Here is a 15,526-nt window from a genome sequence, read left to right as displayed (position 1 = left end):
GATTAGATAGGGCTCGCGGTGCCGGCGCGTCCGCCGTTCCTGGGCGACCGCCGCGTTCGTTGCGCAATCCTCGGGAAAATTGGTGCATCTTTCGAGACGATCGCTCGGGGTACCGGTTAATTAGCCGGCGCAGCCCCGCCGCGCGAGGGTTAATGCCGTGAGAGCCGTTCCCCGCGTATACTTGACATTAAATTTTCCGGCGGCCTTCTAAGCAGCCCGTTACGTGGCCGGCCAGGCTGCAGCCTTTCTCTCAGCGAGCTGCAACGCCGCGAACGTCGCAAACGCCGCGCGCGGCCGTAGCGTTCCGGCGCATCGGAACCGAAAAATCCCGAGTGTGCATCGAAAGCCTCTCTCTCCGGCGTCCCGCCGCGCATCACGGTGTGCCGCCCTGTGTGTGCCGCCGGTGTGTCGAATAGTCCGGGGCCACGTTTCGGGCTTGATATTTTCGCCGGCGAGAGAGATACTTGTTGCTCTCGACCGCGAGCGGGCCAACTTTGCGGCGCGGGCGGCGGGGCTAGGTGCGTCGGGGGAGCAGGAACGGAGGCGAGGGAGACGACGGCACACGGAATCGGGATTCAAAGAGCGCCGGCGGAGGAGCATAACTCAAAGTTCTCGGCGCGAGCTATAACACGCTCACGGTATTTTACGCGAGAGTTCCTCCTCGTAACCGCAGTCTGGACTGCGATCCGACCGGTGCTCGGATACGCGCGGCCGTGTGCGTGTGCCCGTCGCGGCCTCTGCGTGTGTGCATGTGAACGCGCGTCGATGCCACGTGACGTCTAAATTCAGTCGGCCATTTTGGAGCATGATTCATTTGTTTAGAATGGGTCGGATAGGAGTAGGAGGCGGAGTCACGCACACACCAAATCTTCGCCGCGTTTTAGATTAGAGCCGGACGATGACGCGTTCGGCCGCGCGACGAGCGCAACTTTTCGTCGCCCGGACCGCGAGGCCTCCGGATTCTCGGCACCCGCGATCGCCGGCCGCGAGATCCCGGTCCTCCCGAGGCCGCGAGGCCCCGAATCGGCTCCTCCTCCTCCTCTTTGCCCGACCCTCGCGACGGGACCTTCGCCCGACCGACGAATTTCGCGCCCTCGAAACGGTGCGCGACGGAGTCTCGCCTCGCCTCGTCCCATCTCGTCGCCGCTTGTTGCGTCTCGTCGGGTGTTGTCGCGTCGAGACGGCAGCCGAGTTGTCTCGCTCGAGTCGGGATCAACGAGCGCGACAAGGTTACGAGGTGTAAGCGTTTATTCCCTCGAAAAGGAGCATGAATAATTTATCGGCCGCGAATAAAACGAAAGGAGAGGACGGTGAACGCGCGCGCGGGACAACCGCGATGTTATCGGACGGGAGCGTTATCGCGCCCGACGAAATCTTCGCTCCGAATCGTTGCTTTGTCGAGCTGCACGGGATAATTGCGGCCGCCGTTGCCGGTACTACTGGGTGTCCGCGAACGAACGATCGATCCACGTTACGTTTCGTTTCGTTTTGTCCGGCCAACACAACAGGCTATCCGCCGCGATCGATCAAACTTGTCCCGCATTCGATTAAAGTTGCATCGCCCGGCAACCGGCATCGAAGATCGATAGTTTCTTCGCGGACACACTGTATGCGACTCTGGCCCGTTAAAAAAAAAACAAAGGAGCGTTGAAATGCGGGCGTCCGACGAGGACCGGACAGAAAGAGAGAGTGGAAGCGGACGAGGTCCGGCGAAGCGTGTTCCATCTTCCGTCTCGTTCTCTTCCTCGCCGCGGCCGTCGTGTCGTTGCATCGCCGAAACTGCAGCCGGTCTTCGCGGCGGATGCGGAGCCGCACGGCAGTGCGGTCGGATGGGCCCAAGGTCAGTGGCAGTGGGTCAGTCGGACCAATCGCGCGGCTTCGCCGGCGAAGGCCGCGCCGAATTCGAAGCGGTCGCGAGAGGGGATCGTCTCGGCGAAGCGTATCTTTCGAGGACGGCCTACCGAGCCCGGCGATGGAGTCGATTCTTTCTCGCTTCTCTCCCTCGCCTCTCCTCGGCCCTCCGGTTCCCACCAGTCGTCGTCGCTCGTCCCGACTCGTCTCGTCCTCTCTTGTCTTGTCTCGTCTCGTCTCGCGTCGTCTTGTCTTGTCGCATCGCATCGCGGCGCGGCGCGGCGTCCGGATCGAAGCGTGACGCGTCGTTGCAGAGACAAGCGTGCACACGCGGTGTCGCTCGTTCATTCCGGTGTCGAGCGAGCGGTGCAGGAAAGAGAACGGATAGCAGGCCGGTATCCGAGCCGGCCTTGACCGTATCTCTGCTTATCGCCGCCGCGTTCGCGCTTTACGCGCGTCGTCACGCGTTCCCGATGCCGGAGAGTTATCCGTCGACGAAGACGACGCCGGCGTTCCCGGCTTTCCATTTCTGCGGACCGGCCGCGCGACTCGCTCGAGAAACACGGCGAAAGAGACGGTAGATACGCGCGCCGGATACGGGGACCGTTCGATAAACAGGCCCTCTATTCGTGGCCCGCGCGATTGGCCGCTCGATGACTAGTCGGCCATGGGAAGGCACCGCCTACTAACCTCCAAAAATTTCGTCGCTTCGGCCGTCCATCTTCTCGCCGCGCTGCGTATTAGAACGCTTCGGACGCGATTTCAGTAGACTCTCTGAAATTGTCCATCGGCTTGTAATCGAAATGGACAATTTTTCGCAGTCGTCGACGATCGGCAGTTGTAAAAACGAGCCACGGGGCTCGAATAATTTTTATCTCTATATTTCCAAATTGTCCAATTTTCCGCGAGGGACAATTTGAGAGGATTCACACCGAGGTTTAATTATTCCGAATAGTATCCTGGACTGTGCGATTTTTCGAACTCCGATTCCGAAGGCACCCGCGGGCCCTCGAGGGGGCCGCGAACGCGGAGCCCCGCGGGGCGAACGGTGCCAATAGCCGCGCGGCCGATTCACGGCGAATGGAGAGGCGTGTAACGCGTGGATTACGTCCTCGGCGTTATTAATTCAATTAGAAGGGACGCGAGAACGGTTTGCAGGCCGCGTCTCGACGCCGGGAACGCACTCTCCGCCGACTTCCTCCCCCGAGCGCGAATTTCCACGTCGGCAATTATTCGAATTAATTTCGCGATAATTATACCGATTATGCAAATTATGTAATTTGTTTCATTAGCCCCGGCGATACGCATTATCGGGACGAGTACTCGCGAGGCGATCTCGTCACGGTCCGGCGGCGTTTCGAGAATAGCGGCGAGCGCGAGCGCGCGCGCTTGCGTCGCGATTTTTCGATCGGCCGCGGCGCTCGGCGCTCGGTATATACTCGGTTCTCGGTGTGCGACTCGCCTGTATACGTGTAAATGGCGTCACGGTTCGCGGTAGACGCGCGAATACATTCATCGGCGTTATCTGGGACGACGAAAGGGTCTTCGTACGTCGAGGCTATCGTAAGTGCAAGGTACGCTGACACAGAATAACGCGTGCATAAACGCCGGTAACGAACCGTTGTTTACTCCTAAGTATCCTAGCCACCGTAATTGATGTTACGTAAGTACTTGCACGCCGCGGTACTCGCACCGCCGCGGCCGGCGATCACGAACGAATCACCGCCTTTCTCCGGCCGCGAACCGTCGTCCACGCGGAATCAACCGAGACCTCCGAATCCGCCGAGGATCCCTCCGCAACACCCTCCCGAATCCGCTCCGCTCCGATTCGATTCGATTCGAGCGCAAAGCCGTTCGCCTCGATTACCGAAAGATGGGCTCCCGGCAACCTGTAATTTGGCTGGTTCTTTAACGACGTTGACGCTCGGGGGACGCGAGCGAGCGGTCGGCGACGTCGTCGGAACGGTTCGATTCGGTTCGTCGAATTTTCCCCGGGCGTTGGGACGGATCAATGGAATTAAGGACGCCGTGCCGTGCCGTCCCGCTCCGCTCCGCACCGCTCCGCGCCGCGCCGTGAATCGGTAACCTCGAATCCGGAGATTGCGATCGCGGTAGCTGGCAGAGCGCCAGCGATTCCATGCACCGGTGGCTCTTGAAAGTTGGTAGCGCGATTTCCCGCTCGGGAGCCCGCTGCCGGATTCTTTTCCGATCGTGCGACCGTTTCGGCGGCGATTCGGCCTGGCTCCGCGCCCTTGAAAACTCGGAATGGCCCGATCGTGGCTCGAATACCACCGCCTTTCTCTCTCTCTCTCTCTCTCTCTCTCTCTCTCTCTCTCTCTCTCTCTCTCTCCCTGTTTCTCTCCGGTTCGGCGTTCGTCGGTCGTCTGACCATATTTTGGCGATACCTACTTGTTGCGCGAGGAACGAGCGACGCGTACATATGTACGTGTACCTGGCGTGTGTGTGCGGAGCCGCATCTACATACCGCGGCACATGGACTCGACATCGGCGCGGCTCCGCTCTTGGCACAGGTACAAATATAAAGTCAACGACCCAGGACTCGAAATAATTTCGCTGTTTTCTTCGCGAAGCGCGGCCGATATCGCCGCGCCGGCTCGTCTACCCCCGTTGCAACCGGTGCAACGGTCTTGTTTCTGTTCCGCGCGGCGTTTCATCGACGTTTAATCGGGAGCACCGAGCGAGAGCGGAGTTACTCCCGAACGGACTCGGTCGACCGCGCTGTTTACGGCTAATTTCTCGAAAATCATCGGCGGAGGGGCGTGGCCACGGCGACCGCTTATAATTCGTTCGAAATCCAATGCGACCGGAAAGCCGGTTTTAGCTTTGATCGGACCGCAGCGAGCCGTGCCGGCCTGCCGATTTTAACAACAATTTCCCTCCCTCATCCCCGGCCCTTTGTTACAATCGCGCCTTTGTGCCGGCGAACCGGACAGTCGAATCGGTCGAATGTTTTCGGATATAATGCGATGCGGAGCAGGCCCGCGAAACGCGGTCAGAGGGCTCGCGAAACGAAGCGAAGCGGACCGGAGTTCGTAGTGGCGGCGGAGGCGGCGACGACGAGGGCGAAAATTTTCGTCGGGTTTTCCGCGCGCACCGGCAAACTGTTGCTGTGACATTGAACGATCGACGCGACGGTTCGCGGTCGGTACATAAGAGAGGAGTACATACGGTTCCAGCAGACGGCTGGTACATGCCGGCGTTCCTCGTATTTCGGGGATAGCGACGCGCTGCTCAGCCAACTACCCTCGCGCTGGCTCTGCACCCCTTCCATGGCCGACTTGGAAAATTTCGGGGGTAACCGACTGCGCTTTAAACGAGCTAGCTGCCGCGTCAGCTGCCGTCGCCACCACCACCGACGCCACCACCACAGCCGCCGCCGCCGCCGCCGCCGCGCCGTTCGCTGCAGCTGACCTATATATTCGGCTACGTTATGTATGCACCCACATATATACTAATACCTACTGTGCATCCGCTACGTAGCCGACGGCGTCGATATAAACGCGGTTACTACTTGTTGCTCTAGTCCCAGAAACCGAGAGTGCCCGCTGCGTTTCGGAGTTCTCTTCTGTCTCTATCGGACGACTTCCAGCGACTCTCAACCGGGATCGCCCGGATTAATCCTCGCCGAGCTGGCAGCGAGGTCCTCGGAGGCTACCCGAAGCTACGCGCATATTTTTCGAATTGCTTGCTCGACGCGGCCGTTCCGCGAACAGCTCGACCCGTCCCCGCGATCTTCCGGTGCATTCGGAAGCGCGCTCGGTAAGAGGACTCGTGCGGCTCGCTGCAACTCGCCTTGCCACTTGAACTGGTAAACAATCCAGCCACTGGCATCGACTGTGAATTAATCCGCGACGAGTCCGCGCATAAAGCCAGATACGAAAATACTCGCGGCAAATGAATGCAATTCGCAGTCCGTGGGCGTCATAGACGAGTACTCTAAGCCGTGTGGGCGCGGAACGAAGAGAACTTTTAGTTCTACGAAGCATGAAAGAGTTCGGGGATTGAATGAAAGCCCCGATAGTCGGATAAGCCGAGGACGCCGCTGCGTCATTGTTTCGGGAATATCCGAAATCGTCTCGCGACGTATCCGAATTCCCGTGGAACGGACGCGGAGGGATCGTTCCGCGGATGAAACGGGGTCGCGAAGATCCCATTGATCCCCGGCAGACGCGTCTTCGAGCTGGCACAGTGTCGTCTCTGGAGTCGTAGCGCGGTGGATGCATCCGATATGCATGCAGACACGGGGACGCCTGCGAGGCGTCGCCGGCGCGGTTGTATTCGGGTTGCATCCACCGACACCGTCACCGACACCAACGCGGTGGGCACACACCAGTGCAGTGGGCACGGCACGACGAAGCACCGAGAGAGAAAGAGAGAGAGAGAGAGTGCACAGAGCACACGGAGCACACGCACACACCGGCGCGGCGTAGCAGGCTCTCGCGCGATGCACATGCAGTCGCGAGGATCGGTGTGCCTGTAAACGCGCTCGAAACTCGCCCGGCGGAGGTTGGTGTGCGTGGCGCGCCATTTGTACGGTCACACGGTCGAGCACACGGTCGCACACTCGTGCGCGCGAGTCGGGCTGCATGGGTGCCGGTGCTGGCTGCCGTCGTGCACGTAGGAGCGCGCGCATGGATGCGCGCAAATGCCTCGGACTGCATCGGTGTAGGAACCAGCGCGTCCGCGCGCCCGAGAGCTCCGAGCCCGGACCCGCGTAGGTGTGCTGGTGCACGTGCACGTGCACGGGCCGCGTGCATGTACAGGCAGCCGGCTGCACCGCGCCGGTTTGTATCGCTGCGAAACGCGATGTGGAACACACTCGCTCTCGATGGGTCACTCTCACTCTCTCGGCCGAGAGGGAAATTTGGCAGCTGTTTTAAACCCGGCTAACTGGCGAAACTACCGACCCACCTCTGCCACGATCCTTCCGTCTCTCTCTCCTTCGCCCCGAATCGTTCCCTCTCCCGCCTCCCAACCCAGACCCCGACCCGCTCGCCTCTGCCCTTGCCTCCGGCTTCTTTCTTTCCCTCTCGCTCGATCTTTCCCCGCTTCAGCTCCACTCGACGAACCCAACGAGCTTCGCTCGCCGAGCTTTTGGGACTTCTCTCGACCCTCTCTGTTGCACGCGGGTGCGCGCGCGCGCGCCGCTATTCTTTCCGACAAATTTCTCCCTCGTTGAAATTCCACCCGGAAGCTCCGAGGAAAGTTCCCGTACGTTCACCCGGCCCGAAACTCGATTTCAAAGATCCCGGAGAACCTTCGAACGTGCAACGGTCGTCGCCGACACACGGAGCATACTTCGCCGGCAAAAAGTCGGGTTGTACGTACGCGTTCCGGCCGCATCGAACGAGGCTGGTTCGGCAGCGGATGTGTCGCGCACGATTATTCGTGGCAGGCCTGTGCATACGAGGGCCCGTACGTGCGTGAGCGCGCGGCGCTCGTGTACGCGCGCTCGTGTGCGCGCGCGCTAGTGTGCGTGCCCCGGCTCGCAAATACGCGTACGCGTCTCCTCGTGTCGCTCTCCTCGTCCGTCTCGTTGCGACGCGGCTCGGCGGCCCGCTTCTCGCTCCGATGCACTCTCCCGATGCGCTCTCCCGTACGCCGAACTCGCCGAACGTGTAGCTTTTTTACCACACTGACCTGGGCTAACTCGGCGTGCAGTGCCGAATAATAAAACCGACGAAACCGCTGACCCCCTCTTCTTCTCCGTTGTACGCGTCGCACGCACGCACGCACGCACGCATGCAGGCACGCACGCGAAAAGGAGAGTGTGCGAGAACTCTGCGAACGCGAGCGGTTGCACCGTCAGGAACTCGAGGGAGCCCTCGCTCTTCGACTCGCTCCGACTCGCTCCCACTCGCTCCGACTCGCCGAACCCACTCCGCCCTCCAGCCAAATATAAATGCGGCGGTGTGCGCTGGTGCATCGCACACGCACACTCGCACACGTTCCCACCGACCTGCTCCCGTCTCCGGGCAGAATGCACCGAGTGGCACACAAACGAACCTGTCCCGAGGGCAGGGCCACGGTCACCCGAAAATACGACTGCTCCGGCTCTCACTCTCGTTCGTGCTCGCATTCGGCGCTTCCGCCGTCTCCTTCCTTTCTCTTCTTTCTCTCTTTCTCTCTCTCTCTCCACCCGCCCCTCGACCCCCTCCTCTCTCTCTTGCTCTCTCCGTCTCTCTCCTCTTCCCTCTTCGTCCCTAATTTCCCCTCCTCTTTTTGTCCTTTTTAGTTTCACCCTCTTCTTCTCCCGTTTGCCTCGTTGCCTTTCAATGGCTCCGAGCTTCTGTGTGCACGCGTATTGTACCCGCTACCGGCTGATTCACGAATCGTGGCCCTCTCGATTACTCGCGACCGTGGGATCGACCGAATCCGCTTCTTTTTCTCCCCCTCCCCGATCCACCGGCCGCGTTCTGCCCGCGCGATCGAGCACAGATCATCGTCGAACGCGACCGACTCGTTGGACCAGTCGGCTGTTCCACCCACCGCGGGGTCGGTGAACCTTTTCCCGGGCATTTCTAGGTCTAGCAGGCTACTCTCCTCGGTTCTCGAGCAAGCCGTAACAGATTCTCGCAGGGCAGAGTCAAAGGCACGCGCGCGGTCTCCTGTCCCCTAAAAATCTAGCGCCGAGGTAGGCGGGGCTTGCGCTCTTGTCCAACCTACTACCTAATACCCTCACCTATATATGCCGGAGCAGGCTAGTTTGAGCCACCGTGGCGGTACTAATGTTCTCTGAATTTGAACGCGATCCGGACGCTCGCGGCCCGGCGCTCACGGCCGCACAGTCTTCCGCACGGGCTCGCGGCGAAGGCTCGCGTGATTTGAAAAGGGAACGAGGAAGGCCAACCGCGCTGCCCCGGGATCGGTGAATTGCGATCGCGGCTAGAAGCACCCATAGATTCGAGGGGAGGAACCGTCGCATCGTCGCGCGGAGAGAGAGAAGAGAGATCGACGATACGGTTACGCTTCTATGGCAGGAACGTGGAAGAGCGGTCCGGTCCGGCAGCGCGCGGTGATTACAAGCTCCAGGCACTCTTGGAACAAAGCGCCCTCTGTCCTAGCGAATGCGACGACCTATCCCAATGCGTTGCGACGCGCGGCGAGAGGAGAACGCGGCCGTAATCGGCTCGAATTCGAGCGGCATGCGATCGCGCGGAGGGTTCGCGAGCGGCGAACTGCGATCGCCGAGGGTTCGCGCGCGCGCGCGGCGAGCGGAGCAGCGATTTCGAGCGGACGATCGCGACCAAAGACGATCCGAAACCTTCCGACTGCCAGCAAGCGGCGTGAGTCACTCGCGACAGTCAGGTGAGTCAATAGCTCCGACGGCCGGGCGATAAGCGAGCGATGCAACGCTCGAATCTTGACGCGTAAAATCGAATTCAGCGAGCCACGGCGAGCCTCGACGACCGTTGCAACTTGCAGTCGAGCGCTGTATTTCGCCCGGCTATCTCTCGCTCGCCGCGGCTTATCGCGGTATCACCGAATTCCTTCCCACCGCGGCGGTTCGAGCCTCTCGATCATCCCTGACAGTACAGTTCCACGGGCCGGCGGACGTCTCGCAATGTGGGCCACGACGATCCACGCGGATCGCTCGATCCGCGGAATAATTCGCTAATGTCCCCGGCTCGAAGCGCGCGACCCCTTTCCGCTCGTCTCGTTTTACGATCTAAAAGCCTGGGCGCGCACCGCTTGCGAAACCCTCGGCGAGCCGCGTAGAAACGATCGCCGATTTATCGTGGCTCCGCTACGACCAAGGAGTGGTCGCTCGTAAAGAACCACCTAACGAAGAGCGATCGGCTCGGTTCCCCGGCGTGGCGGTTGTGCCATCTAATTTCCGAAACATGCGACGACCGGAGCCGGAGCGTTTCGTGTCGAGCAGCCGACTCTGCTCTCGGCGAAATGTCAGCGCGCGCGCGCGCGCGCACGCGTCCGATCGCCGCGGCGAAAAGGTTCTTTTTTTCCGTCGACCCGCTTTCGCCGAGATGGATCTAATCGACCGATCGATCGACCGACCGCTGCTCTTTGTTCCGTCGCCGAGGACGCTCGCGTCCCGGAAAATTTCGAAGCGTGCAACAACGTACTCACCCAACAACGTGTTTCTTCCCTCGTCGCGTGCTCGGCCGCGAGCCCGGCTCCGAAAAATCCCGCGTCCTCGGCTCTGCTTCTCGGCCGATAAACTCGCTCGCGAAATCACTGAATCACCCCGCGAATAAATCTCCATCGATCCGTTGGTCGTGCCGGTCCCGTTCCCGTCCGCTCGATACCGGGAGACGTGTTTACGCCGCGCACATTGTCTTCGCGAGTGCACCCACCGCTCGCTTGTTTTCGCCGCTCGGATTCACGGAAACTTCGCTGTTTTGGACAGTAAGGTTGATTTATGCGTTAGATACGTTTATCGGACGCATTGGCGCGGCGAATTGGATCGTTGCACCGGTTCCGCCCGCCTCGGCACACGCTCGACCGTGAAAACAAGACGCCCGTGCTGTACGCTGCTCGCTCGCGACTGCGCGAAAAATCGGCGACCGGGGCTCGTTCGCGCGCGCGCGTTCTGCCACGATTCGGCACCGCGTACAATGCAGAAACTGCACTCGGATGGGTATCGCACTTTAAGTACCATCCGATAAACGATAAGAACTAACTGGTAAAAAAGGGTTATCTGACGCATCCGATAATTTTCAGCGCGTTCGACGGCGAGTCGGACGGACGACCGCGCGAAGGATCGCGCGTTCGCGCGACGTGTCTCTCGGGTGTTACGTAAACCGTCTCCTTTATCGCCGCCTCGCGCGGCCGAAACGCGGAGAGAAAGGGGACGGACGGAAATCGGAGCCGAGGAATCGCACTCGAAATCGGCGAGCACGCGAGTCAGCGTCTAGACGCGCTCGCGCGAGCACTCCTAGTCGCCTGGTTCTGACCGATCGACTGGCGTCGACCGCGCGATCGACCGCGATCTCCGGTTTCCACGAAAACGGTTCCGGGGCCCTCTTTCGGTCCTCTCTCACTGCGTGGTCCGGCCGCCGCTCGGCCAGCTCGCTCGCACGGCTCGTGAAACGCGCGCGGAGACTGTCGTCCAGAGTACCGATTCGCCAGCCTTGCTCAAACCGCCGCTGTTTCGCTGACTCGGACACGTTGCTCCGTACTGGCCGTCTGCACGTTCCGTGCATCCAGATAACACGCCAGTCGATTCACTAACCTACCTCACTCCTCCGCTACAGGGTGGTCCAAAATCGGCGCCGTCGACACGCGGCATCGACTCGCGCCGCGCGCGACCGAGCGCGCGTGCATGCCTTCTTTGCTTACCTTTCGCGATCCTCGGCCGATCCGTCTTTGCTGCGACCAGCGGAGCCTCGAGAGTTTGTTTAGCTGCGTCGTTGGTTTTTCAATGAATCGCCTGCGCGGCTCCTTTTTCCCGCCGCGCCGCGTAACTGCCACGTTTACGCTCGACGGTTTCTGTGATCGTTTTTTTTTCTCCCGCTCGCGTAACCCGTTTAACGGCTTTTTGTCGGCCGCGCCGCGCCGCGCCGCGTCGCGCCGTCGCGATACCGATGCTTTTCTGGGCACACGTTCGAACCGTCGAACGACAAAGACACCACGCTTTGTCATTAACGACCGTGTGTGTTTGCGACGCATCGATCATTTGTTTCGCGGCTGTTTATCCGCGGCCGATCCGGCCGATGTCGTAACGCGATTTCGTCGATCGCGCCGCCGTATCTCGACGACCCAGAGATCACAATCGACGGGAACCCGATGAGTTTCGCGATTTTTTCCCCTCGGATTGCAACCGAATTATCTGTCTCGCGGATAAGACCGGCGAACGTCGTTTCGATGTTTGTTTTTCTGCGTGAACGGCGTCAGGTGGCTTACCGAGCGTAACACGCTCGCAGCACGACTTACGTTTATGCGAGCAAATTCGGAATAGAAGAGATAACAGTTTTCTTTTCTTTTCTACCGCGGAGTCGACTGCATCTTTTTCATTTATTTATTTATTTATTTATCTATTTACGGGAAAACCCATTAGCGGAATATAATAGCAATTGTTCGGGCCTAATCGCGGTTTCGCGCGTCGGTGTACGCCCTACTTTCGAACGTGAACGAAGTCGCGGAGTTTTTCGATCGTCGACGTCGAAAGTAGCCGCGAGCAACAACAACACGCATCGTCGCCGAACGTTGACCCGGCTGCCGAACGGCCGGCCGCAACGGACAATTGGAACGCCGCGCTCGAATTGTTGTCCGTTTTTCTAGTCGAACCGTTCGGCGATCGGCGCCCGACGATACTTCTTTTCCGAGCATCGGACAGGTGTACATACACACGTATACAGCCGCGCATTCCGACGACGGTCGTCGTCGCCGGCTCGGCTTTTCGCGCGTTTGTTATTTAGTCGGTGCCGGTAAATATATTTCGAGCGTTTGCCGGCGCGCGCGTGCTTCGCGTAAAATATTAGTAATTGCCTAAGTCTAATTAATTAAGTCTAGTCTAATTAATTAGACTAAGTAATTGCCGATTTGTTCAATGAAATAAAAAATCTTTTTTACTTGGAACGAAGTTTAATCTGTAATGTGTATTTTCCATTTTGTTCGATGACCTTTTGTCATCTCTCTGACAACTTGAAAATTCCACGCTCGTAGAAAGTCTGATCCTTTTCGGCCAAAAACTGAGTTAAGTGAGATTTTACAGCGTCATCGTCGTTAAAAGTTTGACCACGAAGGGAGTTGTCCAGGGATCGAAATAAGTGGTAATCCGATGGCGCGAGATCGGGGCTATATGGTGGGTGTAACATCAATTCCCAACCAATGTCCATCAATTTTTGCCGAGTGGACAAAGACGTGTGCGGCCTAGCATTGTCCTGCTGGAAAATGACACCTTTACGATTGACCAATTCTGGTCGCTTTTCCTTGACCGCTGCATTCAATTTGTCCAGTTGCTAACATTCACGGATAATAAAAAATAACATAATAATAATAATAATAATAATAATAATTTTATAATATAACATTTACGGATATCGTAAAAATGGGAGTGAGAGACATCTATAACTGAAATCGGCAATTACTTAGTTGCCAACCCAATACGTAAGTTATCGTTACATTCTATACTCCGAATTCTTTCGTCCCTTCTACTCGCCGGCGAATTGCTTCGCCCGGTACGAAACAGCGATTCCAGAGAGTAATCGTAGCTTGTTTTTCGTTGGATATATAAATTCATTCGAATAAATGATTACATTTGCTGCGAAGTAGTTTATATAACGCGATAAAGATCTTTTACAAAGAATAAACAACGCGGATACGGTTTCGTAGCAAATGAAACACGATGTAATCGATCTATCGCGGACCTATTTGAAAGTAATATAAAGATAATATGTATTCGGTCGGCGGGAGAAAGTTCCCGCGTTCTCCCGTGAAAATTTAAATCGAGCCCGCGAGCCCCGCTGTCCGCGTGTTAACAGTTTCCGATCGGCGATCGATGATAACGGCCAGTATTTTGGCGGCGCGGCGCCTTATCGGCCAGCGAACGACGCGTTTCTCTCGCATCCGAAACGAGCAAATATTTTCCAGCGGCTGCGACGCGGCTGGCATATAAAAGCGAATGATAGAGGGAGAGAGAGAGAGAGAGAGAGAGAGAGAGAGAGAGTAGGATGAAAGCCGATTAAAATCTCGGTGTGTCGACCGGCTCGATTAGAAATTTGGATCGCGCTGCCATCGATTGCCGAATTCAAAGAGTGAATTAGCGGCTCGATTCCTGGCCGCGCGAAAATGCGCCGGTTATCTGGCCGCCACGCGAAGATGGTGCTCGCGTGTCTATCGCTCGATAAGATTGCATTATAGTCGGCCGGGCTCGCGCTCGAATTAATTAAACCGCGAATAAAGACGTCCCCGTCGGCGCTGCATCCCGAGCGGCCCGTCGTAAGCCAGATTAATGGAATTCAATCGTGAACAGACGCGGCGGCGCGTCATTGGCCGCTCGTCCGAGAGACGACCTTATCGTTGCGCTATTTCGGCGGTGATAACGTCACTCGACGTCGAGCGGTCCAGGTGCGGATCACAAATTCCCATTGCATCGCGATAAATCGACTCGTCGGCTCGATGCTCGCGCGCGCTCTCTCGACTTCGGAGGAGGACCCCTCGATCGATTCCAGCCGATATTTCTGCGGCTGCGACGAAGGACGCCGCGCGCGTTACATGTTTTCTCGTCCGAGAGACATATCGCTAATAATAATAATTCGCTTATTTATTTATTTATCGAATATGCACGGGAATTTACCCATTAGTTAAAATCACAAAAAGGAGAAAGTGCGTGGTTACGTGAATTTTTCTGCGGTCTATAGAATTTCTTTTCGCGATGATTTCTCCGAGAAACGCGCGTGAATCCTGTATGCCACAGTTAAATTTATTTATTTATTAATACTTTAAACCGGGTGGTTCATTTAGCATGGTTGTCGCATGCACACACATTCGACGTTACTTACCGTTAGCTTCTATATTCTCATGGAATATTTTTTGCGTTGACGTTAAACGTTTTGAAATTGCGACTCGCGGCGTTTTTCCTTATAGCCGCGGATTCGTTCGACGACGTAAACGACCGGCGTTTCCTCGGATTCGACGCGGCGAATCTCTCGCGCTGTCGATAATAACGTTCCGAGACGCGAAATCAAACCTCCGAGCGGTTCTCGACGGTCGCGTTGGTGCACACAGAGTTACGAGCGATCCGAATCTCGTGCAGTTGCGAAACCGGCCGCGCGGATTTCCGTGTTTGCCGACGAGACGTCGTCGTCGGGACGGGCCACGGATTTCCAGGCGGCCGAAAAGCTCGAGACGACGAGAAGGCGACGGAGTCGCGACGATCAGCTGACGGCCGGATGCGAATGGGACATATCGGCGCGAACTGGAAAGCCCATTTTTTTTGTTCTCGCGCGAACGCGAACGAGCTTACGCGCTTCGGCGCTCGCGAGCGCACGGGCGCGTATTAAACCGAGAAACTGGTTTGATCGTGCACGCCGCTGGATGACCTCCCACGCGACGCGCGTTCTCCCCGTCTCCGTTATTCCATCGACGAGGAAACACGCGTTCGCGTTCGCTTCCCGCGTGCCGAAAATAAATCGTCATCCGTTGATAATGTCCCAGATGACACGAGAAAACGTGCGCTCTTGTCTTATCGCCGCGCACGATACAGAAACGTTGAAACGAGCACCCGTCGCGTCGCTCGTCGGAGAGCACGGGCTGCTCGAATCGTCTCGCAGCAACACCTACGGAGCATGATCGATCCGCGGGACGCGACTCCGTGGCAGGAGTTTTCATCGGTCGCCGGAAAAATCGGATCTCGCGGCGCGCGGTCGACGATTTTTCTCAACGCGTTGTATATCTGCGACGATCGTCTAGACGTCGCAGTTCTGTTTGTTCTCGAGTGGGTCCCCGATCGCGCCTTAAATTCAGCTTTATCTCGTCGCTCTCTCTCGCTCTCTTTCTCTCTCTCTCTCTCTCTCTTCGCTCTCCCCGTCGCTCTCCGCTCGCCGGTTTCAACGGCGTCTCTCTCTCTCTCGGTTCCCGTCGAATGTCGCGCATGAATCGACCGATAGCAGCTGGCCTCGCTCGCACGTCTAAATGGGGTAAACGAACTCTTCGTACCGCCGAGTGGGGCACCGAATTGCGAGCCCAAAGT

The 15,526-nt window shown here is 57.8% G+C and overlaps 1 protein-coding gene and 1 long non-coding RNA gene across 2 annotated transcripts in view; one reads left to right on the top strand and one right to left on the bottom strand.

Moving 5' to 3' along the window:
* The window catches only part of Eip93F (Ecdysone-induced protein 93F), a 75,819-nt gene extending 65,362 nt beyond the window's left edge, over nucleotides 1-10,457 (bottom strand). Inside the window, exon 1 of the mRNA XM_076520625.1 lies at nucleotides 9,961-10,457. The gene's annotated coding sequence lies outside the window, so the exon portion shown is untranslated. The remainder of the gene's footprint in view (nucleotides 1-9,960) is intronic.
* Nucleotides 1-15,526, top strand: part of LOC143259236 (uncharacterized) — a 131,787-nt gene that overhangs the window by 39,192 nt on the left and 77,069 nt on the right. The gene's annotated exons all lie outside the window — the stretch shown is intronic.

Source organism: Megalopta genalis, chromosome 3 (genome assembly GCF_051020955.1).
Source record: "Megalopta genalis isolate 19385.01 chromosome 3, iyMegGena1_principal, whole genome shotgun sequence".
Lineage (NCBI taxonomy): Eukaryota > Metazoa > Arthropoda > Insecta > Hymenoptera > Halictidae > Megalopta > Megalopta genalis.
The sequence above is the reverse complement of the archived record's forward strand: the minus strand, read 5'-3'. Positions and strand labels throughout refer to the sequence as shown.